We start from the raw sequence: 12,318 nt of genomic DNA, 5'->3' as shown, positions 1-12,318 counted from the left end.
ACCTGGATTTCCCCCAACAGGGACTCTATTTCGATTAGATCCCCTTGGATGGCCCCAGTTTTGGCCAGCTGATCAGCTAAGTCATTTCCAGTTTTGTCTGGTCCCTCTACTTTGGAATGACCCTTGATCTTCTTCCAGTAGATGGTCATCCCATTCGAGGTGACCAGATCATCAATGTTTTGGATTAACTTCCCATGTTTCAGTGGTTTGTTATTAGCGCATGACATGCCTCTGGTTTTCCAGTTGACCAGGTGCTCCACGAACCCGTTCCGTACATAATCCGAATCTGTGATTATGACCAGTTTGTGGAGTTGATGCTGGACAGCAGTGAGGATGGCCTGATGCACAGCCATCAATTCTGCCACCTGACTACTTCGGGGACCAATTTTGTATCCAGCGGAGGGTTCTGGGAACTCCTTCACCCATGCATTCCCTACGCCAGCCACCAGTTCTTTCTCCCCGTTGTTGTCAACATGGTACAAGCATCCATCCACATAGACAGTGGGCATTCCCTCACAGTTGTCTTCTTCAAAGACTTTGTGTGGGGAATTAAGGTATGCCTCCATGTTGTCCTTGATTTTTAGACTTTCGTCCTCGAGACAGTTTTCTCCGGCACAATCATGCAAGTCAGCCAGACCTTGCGCAAGGGGACTCTTCTTGTTTTGGCCATATCTGACCTCCACAGGAAAGCCTTGCATTGACAGGATCCAGGAAGTAATTCGGGAATTACTCACATTTCCGGCCCGGATTCTGTCACTTTGGAGATATTGCAGAGGCTGGTGTGGAGTCTCCACTATGATGTGTTCCCCCTGGATAAACGGGCAGTAATTCTTCAATGCCCACACCGTTGCCAGGAGTGCCAATCGTTGAATTTTTCCTTCACAGAGGATAAAGTTTTGCTCGCATAGGAGATTACTTTATTGACCTTGTCATGCTTTTGGTATAATACTGCCGTCAAGCACGTATTAGAGAAGAACCCTGTCTCCAGGAATAACTCCTTGTTTCTGACAGGGTAAGCTAGGCAGGGCGCTTGTGAGAGGCTTCTTTTGAGTTGTCTTACTGCCTCAGCTTGTTCTGGACCCCATTCCCACTTGACCCCCCCCTTCAGGAGATGAATCAGGGGTCTGGTGATCTCTGCGTAGCCCTCAATGAACTTTCTGCTGTAATTAGTCAGTACAAGGAGGCTCCTTAGTTCCCGCAGAGTTGTGGGGTCTTTCAGTTTCTGAAGTGCTTCCACTTTCTTTCCCTGGGGACAGAGACCCTGAGGAGTAATCTCATGCCCCAAGAAATTAACACGGGTTCTACACCACTGTGCTTTCTGAAAGGAAAGTTTTGCTCCGGCGGCCCTCAACTGGGTCAGAACATAACGGATCTCCGCTATGTGTTCCTCCACAGATGAACTTTTGATGAGGACATCATCTACATAAGCCAGGTTACCCCTTGCACACAGGTCGGGCATGGCCTTGTGTAGGAAAATGTTGAATTCATTGCCGGAGTTGAGGTATCCGAAGGGAGTCCGGGTCCATGTGTACTGCTGGCCCCCAAAGGTAAAAGCCAGCTTGTATTGGTCCTCCCTACTGACAGGCACAGTCCAGTATCCATTGGTCAGGTTTATTGCAGTGAATACCTGTGACCCTTGGATCTGGGCCAGCCCTTGGTCAATGTAGGGCAGAGGCCATCGGGAAGTATGGACCCGTTTGTTGAGCTCCCTAAGGTCGGCGCAGAGTCTCCACTGGCCGTTTGGCTTCAATATTCCCAGCACCAGATTATTGAAAGTGCTGTGGACTGGACGGATTATTCCCCGGGACTCAAGGTTCTTAATTATTTCAGTAAGGGACTCCATTGATGAGAGAGGCAAGCGATATTGCTTCACAAACACTGGAGTCATTCCAGTGTCCGTGGGGATTGTTGTTGTGTGGATGTCGGTGCGGCCACAGTCATATGAGTCTACCGCAAAGAGATCTTGGAAATCCAAGAAAACTTGTTTCAACTTTTGCTTTTGTTCCAGAGTCACACAGGCATCAGCTAGGTTGACTCTCTCTTCCACCATCTGCCTGAAGCCTGGAAAGACTTCTGGTTTGGCTATCTCAGCGGCCTCCTCCAGCTGGGTGGAGAAGTCCCTGGTCAGAGTGCTGATTTGGACCGGAGGCTTCAGGTGGGAAAGGCAGCCCTCATGGACCTGGAAAATCACCTCATCCCTCCTGAAGTCACAAGTCACATCTTCCTTACCATAAGGGCAAGAAGTGTACACCAGGAAGTTCCCCCCATGCCGGGTGAAAATCCTGTCTGGTGTTGTATTGTCCTCACTGTCACTGTCAAAACAGTCCTTGGGGATTGGTCCTAACAGTTCATTTCCTAAATCAATGGAGAAATGTCGGTCATCAACCGCCATTCCAATAATGGTGCCTGCGGCTAGAGTAATACTCTTTAAGTAGCTGTTATCCACCTCTATTAGAATGGTGTCATGTTCTATGTTGACTAATGGAGTTGGGTTTACCCCCAACCCTTGCTGTTGGAGAGAAGCGTTTAGATGTATGTAAGCATCAGGGTTTTTCAAATGTTGTCCTCTTTAACTTTCACTTCCAGGGAGAATTGTCGGGTCCTTTCTGGGATGGTGACTTCCTCTTTGGTCTGAATTTCAACTGCACAAGGTAGCAATTGAGCTGACCTAAATGCTTTTTCTGGATCATCAAAGCCCATGGGATTATCCGCTAATCGGGACAAAGCTTTGAAGTTTATTAGGTCCAAACTAATGGCAAAGCGATTGAGAATGTCACTGCCTAAGTAAAAGGCGACAGTGACGTCTCGCACGACCCAACAATTATGGACTATGCTCTCGTTGCCAATGGAGATTTTTAGCATACACCTGCTTGGCAGAAGAAGTTTGGAATTAGGTGCTTCCAGGTCCATTTCCCATTTGTCTATCAGTTTGAATGTGGGAATGGCTGGATCTTTTGGGTGTTGGCGGAACATGGCTTCGCTGATGAAGCTCTTACCGTTGTTCACGCACACTCAAGTGAGAACAGAGTCCTTCCCATCATTTAACTGAACAGGGATGAACAACTGCTCTCCAATTTGCTGAATATCAGCCAGGCTCTGAGCTGATTTCACATCTTTCTGGACTATAGGAGTGGGAGTTTCTGATTGTGGATTAGTAAAGAATTTCAGGGTGTTTCCTTCCAGTGTGGAATACCACCTTAAACTGGAAGGAAGGTTGATTTTCATAAATAGAGAGGACCCCCCATCACTAGTCTGTTGTCCTACTGCTATTACTGTCACGTCTGGAGTTTGGTTGTTCTGGAAGTGAAATTCTACTTGGTCAGATTTTTGTTCAACCATGTGGCAGGTGCCGTTTAAACTAACATGGTTGACACTCTGTTTTAATTTTATTGGTCGGCTAGTCTGGGTCCAGAGGACCTTGTTTACACAATCTATTAGGGGTGACAACCTTCTCAGGAGGTCATTCCCTAGTAAACAAGGGGTGCCCTCTGGAGTCACTATTATGACCGGGTGTTTCACCTTGTGTCGCCCAATTTTAATGTCCAAGTCTGCAGTCCCCTCAACGGGAATCTCCTTCCCGTCAAAGTTCTGCAGTTGTCCAGGAAGAGAGGTGAGAGGAATACGGTAATTCTCCCCCCTTCCTGCATTTAGTTCCTCAAAGGCCCTTTTGACAGAAGGGTAGCTTGTGATCCAGTGTCCACCAGTGCCAAAATTGTACCCTGCCCCTGTACTTGTACCGGGGCATAGTATCTTCCCTCCTTCTCCTCAAGGGGGCACAGATAATGCACATTTATGGACAACTGGTGGGCTAACTTTCTGGTTTTGGACATTGCTAGAGAAGAGATTTGGGCAGAATTCTGTGGAGAGTCTTGGGAATCTGAAAGAAAAAGTTGGCAACTGTAGATCAGAGCCATGGTGGGTTCCCCTGGTTCCGCTTCCGGGCCGTCCCCCCCCTTTTTTTTGGAGGCAGTCACCAGGATGGGTTTGAACCAGGGGATTTTGGTATTGTCGGTTCTGGGATGAGATGATGGGCGGCGGTAGCTCAGTCTCCACATCTCCCCAGTCTGAAACGGCATCCCTTGGGACCCATTTTTCCTTGGGAGGAGTTCCCCCATCTCTGAAGGAGAAGATCCTTTTCCCAGGATCTTCTGAGGATCCCTCCCCCTCAACTTGGAAGACCTGTACCTCCTCCACAAAGTGGGTCTGTTTGGGTCCTTTGTTTCTCCTACCCCCCCTCTGCTCCTTGGGAGGCAGGCTTTCAGGGGCAGGAGATTTTGTTTCCGTTTCCTGGTTTTCCAGGGGCTGTTTACAAGTTGGGAAGGAAGCTTCCTCCAAGGCTTTACACCCCCCTTCCCCTTGTGCCTCCTCCCTGGGAACCGGTGGGTTATCGGGGTGCTGCCCCCGTCATTGTTCTGGAGCACCAGGTCCCGTGTTTGGGGCATTCTGCGGTGGCATGCTCATCTGAGGGTTCTGTTGAGCCCTCAGTATGTGAAACCCGCTCAGGCTGATACAAGGCTCTATTTTCTCCCCTTGGCTGATCCCGGGAAGGGTAGCTATCCCTTCTCTGGTAGTACCCCTGGTTGGGAAGATTTTGGTACCCCTCCACCTTTGGCCTCCCCTCTCCCGGATTAGGTTGTCTGGGCTCAGGGAATTGGGGAAAGAAGGATGGATGATTTTGGGGCTGGAAATTGGGTGGATACCTGGGGAAAAAGTTCTGCCCAGGATTTGGAGAATTTCTGCCCTCCTGGGGGAAGTTAGGAGGGAAGTTCCCCGGGTCAGGTGCTTGGCTGGATCCCCCCCCTTGGGCTGGAGGAGTCCACACATAACCCAGGATTGGTCGGTTTCCCTTGTAGCGGGGATTTACATAGTCAGGGGAGCGGGGGACCCCATTTGTGGGACTACCTCCTCGACTCCCTGTCTGTGACTGGCCCAAGGGCCTTCTGGGCTGTGAATTATTTGGTGCAGGCAGGTTTTTAGGCCCCCCCATCTCCAAATCTAAAACGGGGGCAACCTTTACCTCTGCCACCTTGGCAGCAGCAGGGGTGCTGTTGGTTTTGGGGTTTTTCGGCGCGTTATTTTTATTTTCGATCGGCTTCTGCACCTCATACATCCGGGTAGCCTGTTCAATGACCCAGTCTAAAGATCTTTTCTTATGAAAATCTCTCACAAGCTGGGTCATTATGTATTTGGGTAAGGCATGGAAAAACGTATTGATAAATTCTCTGCTATCCGTGCGCACCCTTCTGGTGGTCTGAGCAAAAGCACGTTTTAATTCTTGCACAAACTCTTGTGGGGTCTGATCCTCCCCACATTGCAAATTGTAGGCTGCCGTGCGAGCCTCTTGAGGATTTCTGTGAACAGAAAAATGTTTCAAGATGGCCGCCTTATAGGTGGACCATCTTGAATGATTTTGGTCCTCCAGCCCCGCAAAGAAACTGGAGTATTCTGGGGAGAATGTCCATTTGACGTACTGGATGCAGCTACTGCTGTCCTTCAAATGGAAAGTCTCCATCATTTGCTCATAGAGCTCTAAGTGTTCCCATACGGAATACTTGGCATTCTTATGATAAGGCGTGATAACACTCCTTATTGCCTTTATTTGCTTCAATGGGTCCTTAAGCAAGGCCCTTTTTGCCTTATTGGCCTTTTTGGTTCGGGTAACCCTGGTCCATTCATCCTCTGACTCAGAGGCATTGCTCCCAGAGGTTCCTGTCTGATCTTCCAGGTTTTCCCGGATTCTGCGAGCCTGGGAATGGCTGGCAGAATGTGGGGACCTGGTCTCCTGTGTCCTGCGCCGTTCAGAGGAGTCTTCAGATTCCTCTTTGCTGCCAGGATTTGATGGGTACCCCCCCACTGACCTAACTGGGCAGAAGTTTTCAGGATGCCCTTAATGGGCCTACTCTCCTGGGGTTCCCCTCTAAATTGCACTGTGCTTGGGTGCCCATACCCGGATGCCCGCCCCTCCATTCCTGGGTGGTACTGGCCTTTGAGCCCCATACTTTTAGCTGGATAGTAATCTGCCATCCCTGTGGCCCCGTGCTCATGTGCGCCAGGCAGCATGGGGGTGGCAGAGTCCAGGGACTGGGAGAGATGAAGGCCTCTGGTACTAGGGCTCCTGAGGTTATGCTCAGGAGTTTCTCTTTCCCAGCGAACCTCATCTCTATCCGCCCCTGTTCCCTGTTGCAATGCAAGAGCCTGCACTTTCAGTTCCTCAGTTAAGGCCTTACTAGACTCTATCAGTCTCTCCTGCATCGCTACCTGTTGCTGAAGCCTATCATTGTGCTGACAGAGAGCCTCATTCTCTCTCTGTGCCTCCTGATTGGTCCTGGAGCACTGGGCCAGTCTTTGCTGCAGGAGGCTTACCTCCTGAGCTGTGTCCCTATTGGCCTGCTCCTTTCTTGCCAGAGCATCCTCCACCCTCCTGGTGTGCTCTAACAAGTTCTGGTGTTCTTTTTGGAGGTCACCCAGTCCCTGGAGGGCCAGGTGATTTTCTTCCATTTTCCTTTTTAAGTGGCAGACTTCCTGGCCTAAGGTATCCCTTTCCTGACCAAGAGCCTGCATTTGTGACGCCAGGTCGTCCCTCTGCCTTTGAAAGGCACCAGCTTTCTGGCGTTCTTCATCAAACTCTGCCTGGGTATCCAGGTCTTTTAGAATCAATGTATTGCTCTCCTCTTTTTCTCTGTCTAGTTGGATTTGCAGGGTGGCTACCTGCTCTGTGCCTGCCCTGTTGAAATTGATCTGTTGCTCCAGCTTTTTCTGGCACTGCAGTAAGGAGTCCAAACTGTCTTGGTGCTCCTTCTGCAAAGCCAGAATTCTGGTATCCTGGTCAGCCTTTTCCTGTTGCAGCACATCCATGTCCTCCTTTATTTTAGTGATGTACTGTCTGCTGTCCTTTTCTGACTCCTGGCTCCGGAGCAGCCTCTGCTCAGAAGAGTCCAGATCGGATTGGACCTTCTCTAACGCCATCTGTCGCTTATTTGCCAGATCTTGGCTTTCAGTACATTTATCCTGCATGTCTCCCATATATAGGTACAGGTATGCCGCTATCCTGGCAATCTTATTGTGTTCATCTTTGGCTTTAAGAGCCATATATAGTTCACTCAGGGCCACATGTAATGGACCCTGATCTCTCCATATGTCTGACCCTGTTTCAGTGACCTGTTGCGCGATGGCCTGCAACCAGACCGTTTGGTCCTGGTGAGTCCACTCACCTCTCACAAATAGCTTATGTAAGAGGTGCTCCCTCGCTATTTTCATGTCTTCCAAGGTCGTCATTCTAGAGATTGATCTCTGTCCTGACTTAGTATTTTATTTTTGCAAAACAGACCTTTTCCTTAGAGTGTCCCTTTGAAGAGTGCTTTACAGCGTAAAACAGCGTGGTGATCCAACCGGATGTATGTATCCCATCAGTTAGCACACTGTATTAAGCTGCACAAGTGATAGATCTAACCCAGACGTCCGGCTCGAGCCCCCAATTTGTAAGAAGATTCAATCCAGCACTACAGCCAAGTCAATGCCTAGCCTTGGATACTGAATGAAAAACCCTTATTGATATATCTTTATGTCCAGGTTCATATTCTGGATGACAACCCCTGTATAACACCCCTCTCTTATAATCCCTCTGACCCCACTGAGCCAAGAAGTAGATCTGTTTTGCAAGTTTAAAAGGTTTATTTGAAAAAAATTAAACAGTATATATAGATATCACACTTTTATAATGAATTAATAATTGAATATCACACTTAATCTGAGCAGTAATCAATAATGGATAGTCTGGCACTAGCACACTTCTTTATAATCAATGATGAGTGGGTATAGGATGGATAAGATAGCAACAATACTTTTATGGTTTCAAATAGATGCAATGTGGAATAAAAATGCAGTACAGAAAATAACTTGATAGGATTTCAGCAAAAGACAATGTAATCACTTTCTTGGACAATTCACCCCCTCCCCCCTTTATGCAAGGTAAGGAGATGAAGATGAGAGCACACAGTTCTTAGGAATGCAATCAAATAGAATTCAGTTCAATTCCCCCCCAGCAGCCTATACAACAGATACGAGTTTTGAAACACAGGCAAAATGCTTTGAATATGGTGACAATGCTGTGAGAAATATGCTGAAAATGCTTTTAATTCCCTTCAGGAGGTTCAGGGTGAGTGGTATCTAGTTAATATTAGTTCAGGCTCACTCTAGCAATGATTCAGGGATGGTTCTTAAGAGGCAAACGAAATTTTAGCAGTTCAGGCAAAAGCTGCTGATTTTTACAGGTGGCTGAAATCAGGCCAAATTGCAAATCGCGGTAAAATTCGCGAGTGCGTGAATCGTGATTACGGAGGCACTATAAGGAGTAGCAAGTCTTTCAGAGGAAAGTTAAATCAAGTTCCTAGCACAAACGGTTACGGAGTTATGAACGATTTTGTGAAGGTTGTTTTCGGATTTGAAATTTTAAAAGTTCAAAGCGACAGGTTACAGCTTGCAGCTAGAAAATGACAGGTGACAGTTCTACTTAGGTTAAATAGATTGAATTATATTATATTAAACTAAGGGATATGTTCTGAGTTTTGCTGAGTACTCACAAGAGATTTTGGACAGGAAGGCGACTTTGTCACAGATCCGGTCACTGCGCACAGCACTTCACAGCGATCTGGTCTCCGGTTCCGAGTACAGCTCTGCTTTCTGGGTCACCGGCACTGCTCCTGGATCTTGGGTTCTGCTGGTCTGGTCTAGCACCGGTCTGCACGGCTCCTGGTCCCGCTTTCTCCGGACACATCGCTGATCTGCACGGCTCCTGGACACTGCTACCGGTCCCGGCAATGTTCTAGGCAGGGAATTCAAACAGCTCGCCCGGCTGTTGATAGTTGGTTAGGTTTGCTGGATGCTGAGGCCTGCTGAAAAGAGTTCTCAGTCTGTGGGTATAGGCCCTTACTTTGAGTTCTGGATCAAGTTCTTTTGAGTTTTAAAGTCGAAGTGTTGGATTCTGGTGCCTTCTGGATGTTGTGTGGTCCGGCAGAGCGCGTTGCAGCAAATGGATTTCAATCCCTCCACCTGGGTTTCAATGTTCCTTTTATATGTTTTGAAAGTGGGTGTGTGCGCAGCATCACTAATCCAGCCCCTCTCTCAATTTATCATTGGTCAAGCTTTCCTTTCTCTCTTGATTGGGGGAAAGAAGTGGAGTGTCAGAGCGATGTCATTATATGGCCTGCAGAAAGGACACTCCCCTGTCAAATTGCACACAAATCTATATTTGATCAAAATACACATTTCTCAAATACATAGTGGTTTGTCATTGCATGTACATATAACCTATCACATGAGGTAGTCTCTGTCCCAAATCTGCTCTTCCTGAGGGCTTGCATTCAAAAATGGCAACTTATTTTTGATTTTAGTGGTTTATGCAACCTTGGTTCTTCATTAAAAGTTATACACATATACACAGGCTGTCCATACCTACTCCAGTAAATTCCCATATCTCTAGCTTAAATACAGTGTCTGTGGTGTCAATAAATAGTGGGGTTTTGCCCCAGAACATCACACAAATTGGAGTTTGGGCTTCAATCGAAGGTACATTTTTTAAATGAAGGCTCTCAAAGTTATACATTCCTGTCATTTGATTACAAAGAGTTATCAGTATTTTTATAAACTGTATTTTTACTGCAATTCAGCTCTCAGAGCGTTAGTCTCCTCCTCCTAGAAACTTGGGTGGGTCAGAAACCATGCCTCTGCTTGCAGGCAGGCCTTTGTTGACAGGAAACAGTCAAAATCAACATATTCTATTCAAGTGCAAGAGCCTATTGTGTGGTCTCCAGGAGGCTGCCAGCCAGTCTGCATTCTATCAATCAAGAGGTCATGTGAGATTCTAACTCCTGGTGTGAATCTCTGGAGGTGAGAGGTTTCCCAGCCTTTTGGCCTGTTAATCAAATCAGATTGTCTTCTGGGAACAGCATGTGGTTAAGATTTTAATTAACTCCCAGCCTTTGATGTAAAGGCCTCTCCTGCAACTCCTGACATGCAGTTTCCCTGTCAGAGTTTAGACCGCTAGCGCCGCCTTGAGGTATATATCGGTACTGCGTCCATTTTTTTTGGATCAGTCTTGAATGAATGCATTCCAAACAAGAGATTTTACATGGAAGTATATTATCCAGGTTCAGCACATGGCACTGGTGTGGTTCTGCAGTAAAATAATTTTGTGCCCGTTGAAGGAATAAATTCCCAATAGTTGTGGGTTGCTTTTGGCAATCAGCATTGCCCCTTTTGCAATGGTTTCAGGCTACTGTGTTGGTAGCCCAATGGTGGTTTTAGGCAGTGCCCTCCTGTGCTCACAACATAGGCAAAAATGGGTGGCAGCCTATTCTTCATGCATTTCCCTGTGCATTTTCTGGGAAGTTCTGGCCATCATGATGTTTTCCATGCCAGTACTGCACAGTTTTCCTATTCTGGCGTACATGTGGGCTTTTTGGCCATCTTGGATTTTCTAAGCCCACAGCACCAAATGTTGCAGCATGATAGCTCAAACGTGGGTCAGGACACCCAACAGCTGCCGATCATACAAGCTCACACCAATCCCCACTGCTCCCACGATGGAAAACGTAAAATACAGAATAATTCAGAGCTCCTGAGCTCACAAACATGGCCTCCAAACACGTGATCCAGCCGAGCTGATGAGGAGTCAAGATTTGGTGGCTGGGAAGAGCAAACTGTCTCATGGACCAGACAATGGTTGCAACAAATTTGTTACACTCAAGCTACAGTTCTGCCCTGGGAATGGATCACGCTCACGGCAATGATGGTCCACACACAGTTCTGACACTGACACATAGTTGACACTAATTGCACATGCACCGTGAACAGGTGTCTTGCGGGCTGAGAACACATTTTGTCCCAGGCTTGGGGGCCCGTGCCTCAACCAATCAAAATCCATGGCCCTAAGGGTGGGTAGCTGGGGTCAATGACCAATATCACGTGTGTCACACTGTAACAATTAGTAAGTAGCAGTTTTCGGAGATGGTCCAAGCCCGACACCTGATGGAGCCTTGTCTAATGAACTAAGCTCTATACGGGCTCCTATAGGGGAACTACCACTCAGCAACCTATCCAGAGTGGGGTTAGGCTTTTGGAGAAGGTCCCGGAATGACATAAATTGTGACACCATTCATACCAAAACTGGCCTCCGAGCCAGGGTTCTTCGAGATATGCCTGGAATCCCCTCTGTGTATGTGATGCCTGCGGTTTGTTGGCTGTAATAAACCTCAGTTATACCTTGCTACTTGTCTGGACCTTACATTCTTTTCAGCTGGGAAGGAGTTAGCCCTTCATGTAAATCCATTGTGTCAAGTTGTCCATCGCCTCTTCTTTGCACCATTTAGCCCAACAGTTTAACAGCTTGTATTTCTCTTTTGCTGTTGTGTGGTGCCTTCATTAATCATGCAATGTCCTTTATAGAGCAATCATTCTTTTGCATATGGCTGCATATGGGGCCGAGATTGTTTTCATTAGGCTGTCTTGCCACCTCCTCGGCCTGACATCTTACCCTCAATGAGCATTTCTGGATCCGTTCATGGCTGTTCTCGTGTGAAATCTATCTGTCTTGGTCTTAACTTCAATTGATTTGGCTTGTTATCCACAAGCATTTAAAGCAATTGCCATCTGCTTCAAGTGAAATTAGCTGACATATTTTGGAAGAATTGGTCGGTAAGATAGGGTGACCCAGAGCTAGGCAGCCATCTTGGAAGCTGAACACCAGGTCCTCCGTGTAAATAAGTGTGCAGAATAAGTGGGACATTCTCTGGTAGGAATTCTAACCAGAGCCTGTATATTGTATATTGTTCAAAGACCAAGAAGTAAACAGAATACACAGAGAGAAAATAGGCATTTGGATTTTGTCATGGATTTGGGGTGTTTTGGCGGGAGCGAGGCTTCTTTGCCTTCACCCGCTCCAAGATTAATAACGTGACTCATGTCCTGGCAGTCCCCAAATATGTATTGCTACCAGCAAAATAGGCAGTGATTAAATGTAATAGCCATATAGATGAGGAAATGTATTAAGTGTGCTACGCTGGCAGGTGAAGCCGGGCCCTGCTCAAAGGCATGGCTCTAAAGCTGCAGCCCCTGTGTTTCCCTGAGGATCACTCCATCAACAGGATAAGCCCAAGAACAATCAGGCTCCAACTTTCAAACATAGACTTGCATTGACTTTAAAAGGGGTGGAGACCCACTTTGAAGATGGCCGCCGTGCAGCATTTCCATCCTGCCTGCCTTCTACCATCAACCGAAGCACACTGCTGCATGCTGCGACCTGATTGGGTATTAGCCATAACA

Source organism: Ambystoma mexicanum, chromosome 5p (assembly GCF_040938575.1).
Source record: "Ambystoma mexicanum isolate Mex_15411 chromosome 5p, UKY_AmexF1_1, whole genome shotgun sequence".
NCBI lineage: Eukaryota > Metazoa > Chordata > Amphibia > Caudata > Ambystomatidae > Ambystoma > Ambystoma mexicanum.
The sequence above is the reverse complement of the archived record's forward strand: the minus strand, read 5'-3'. Positions refer to the sequence as shown.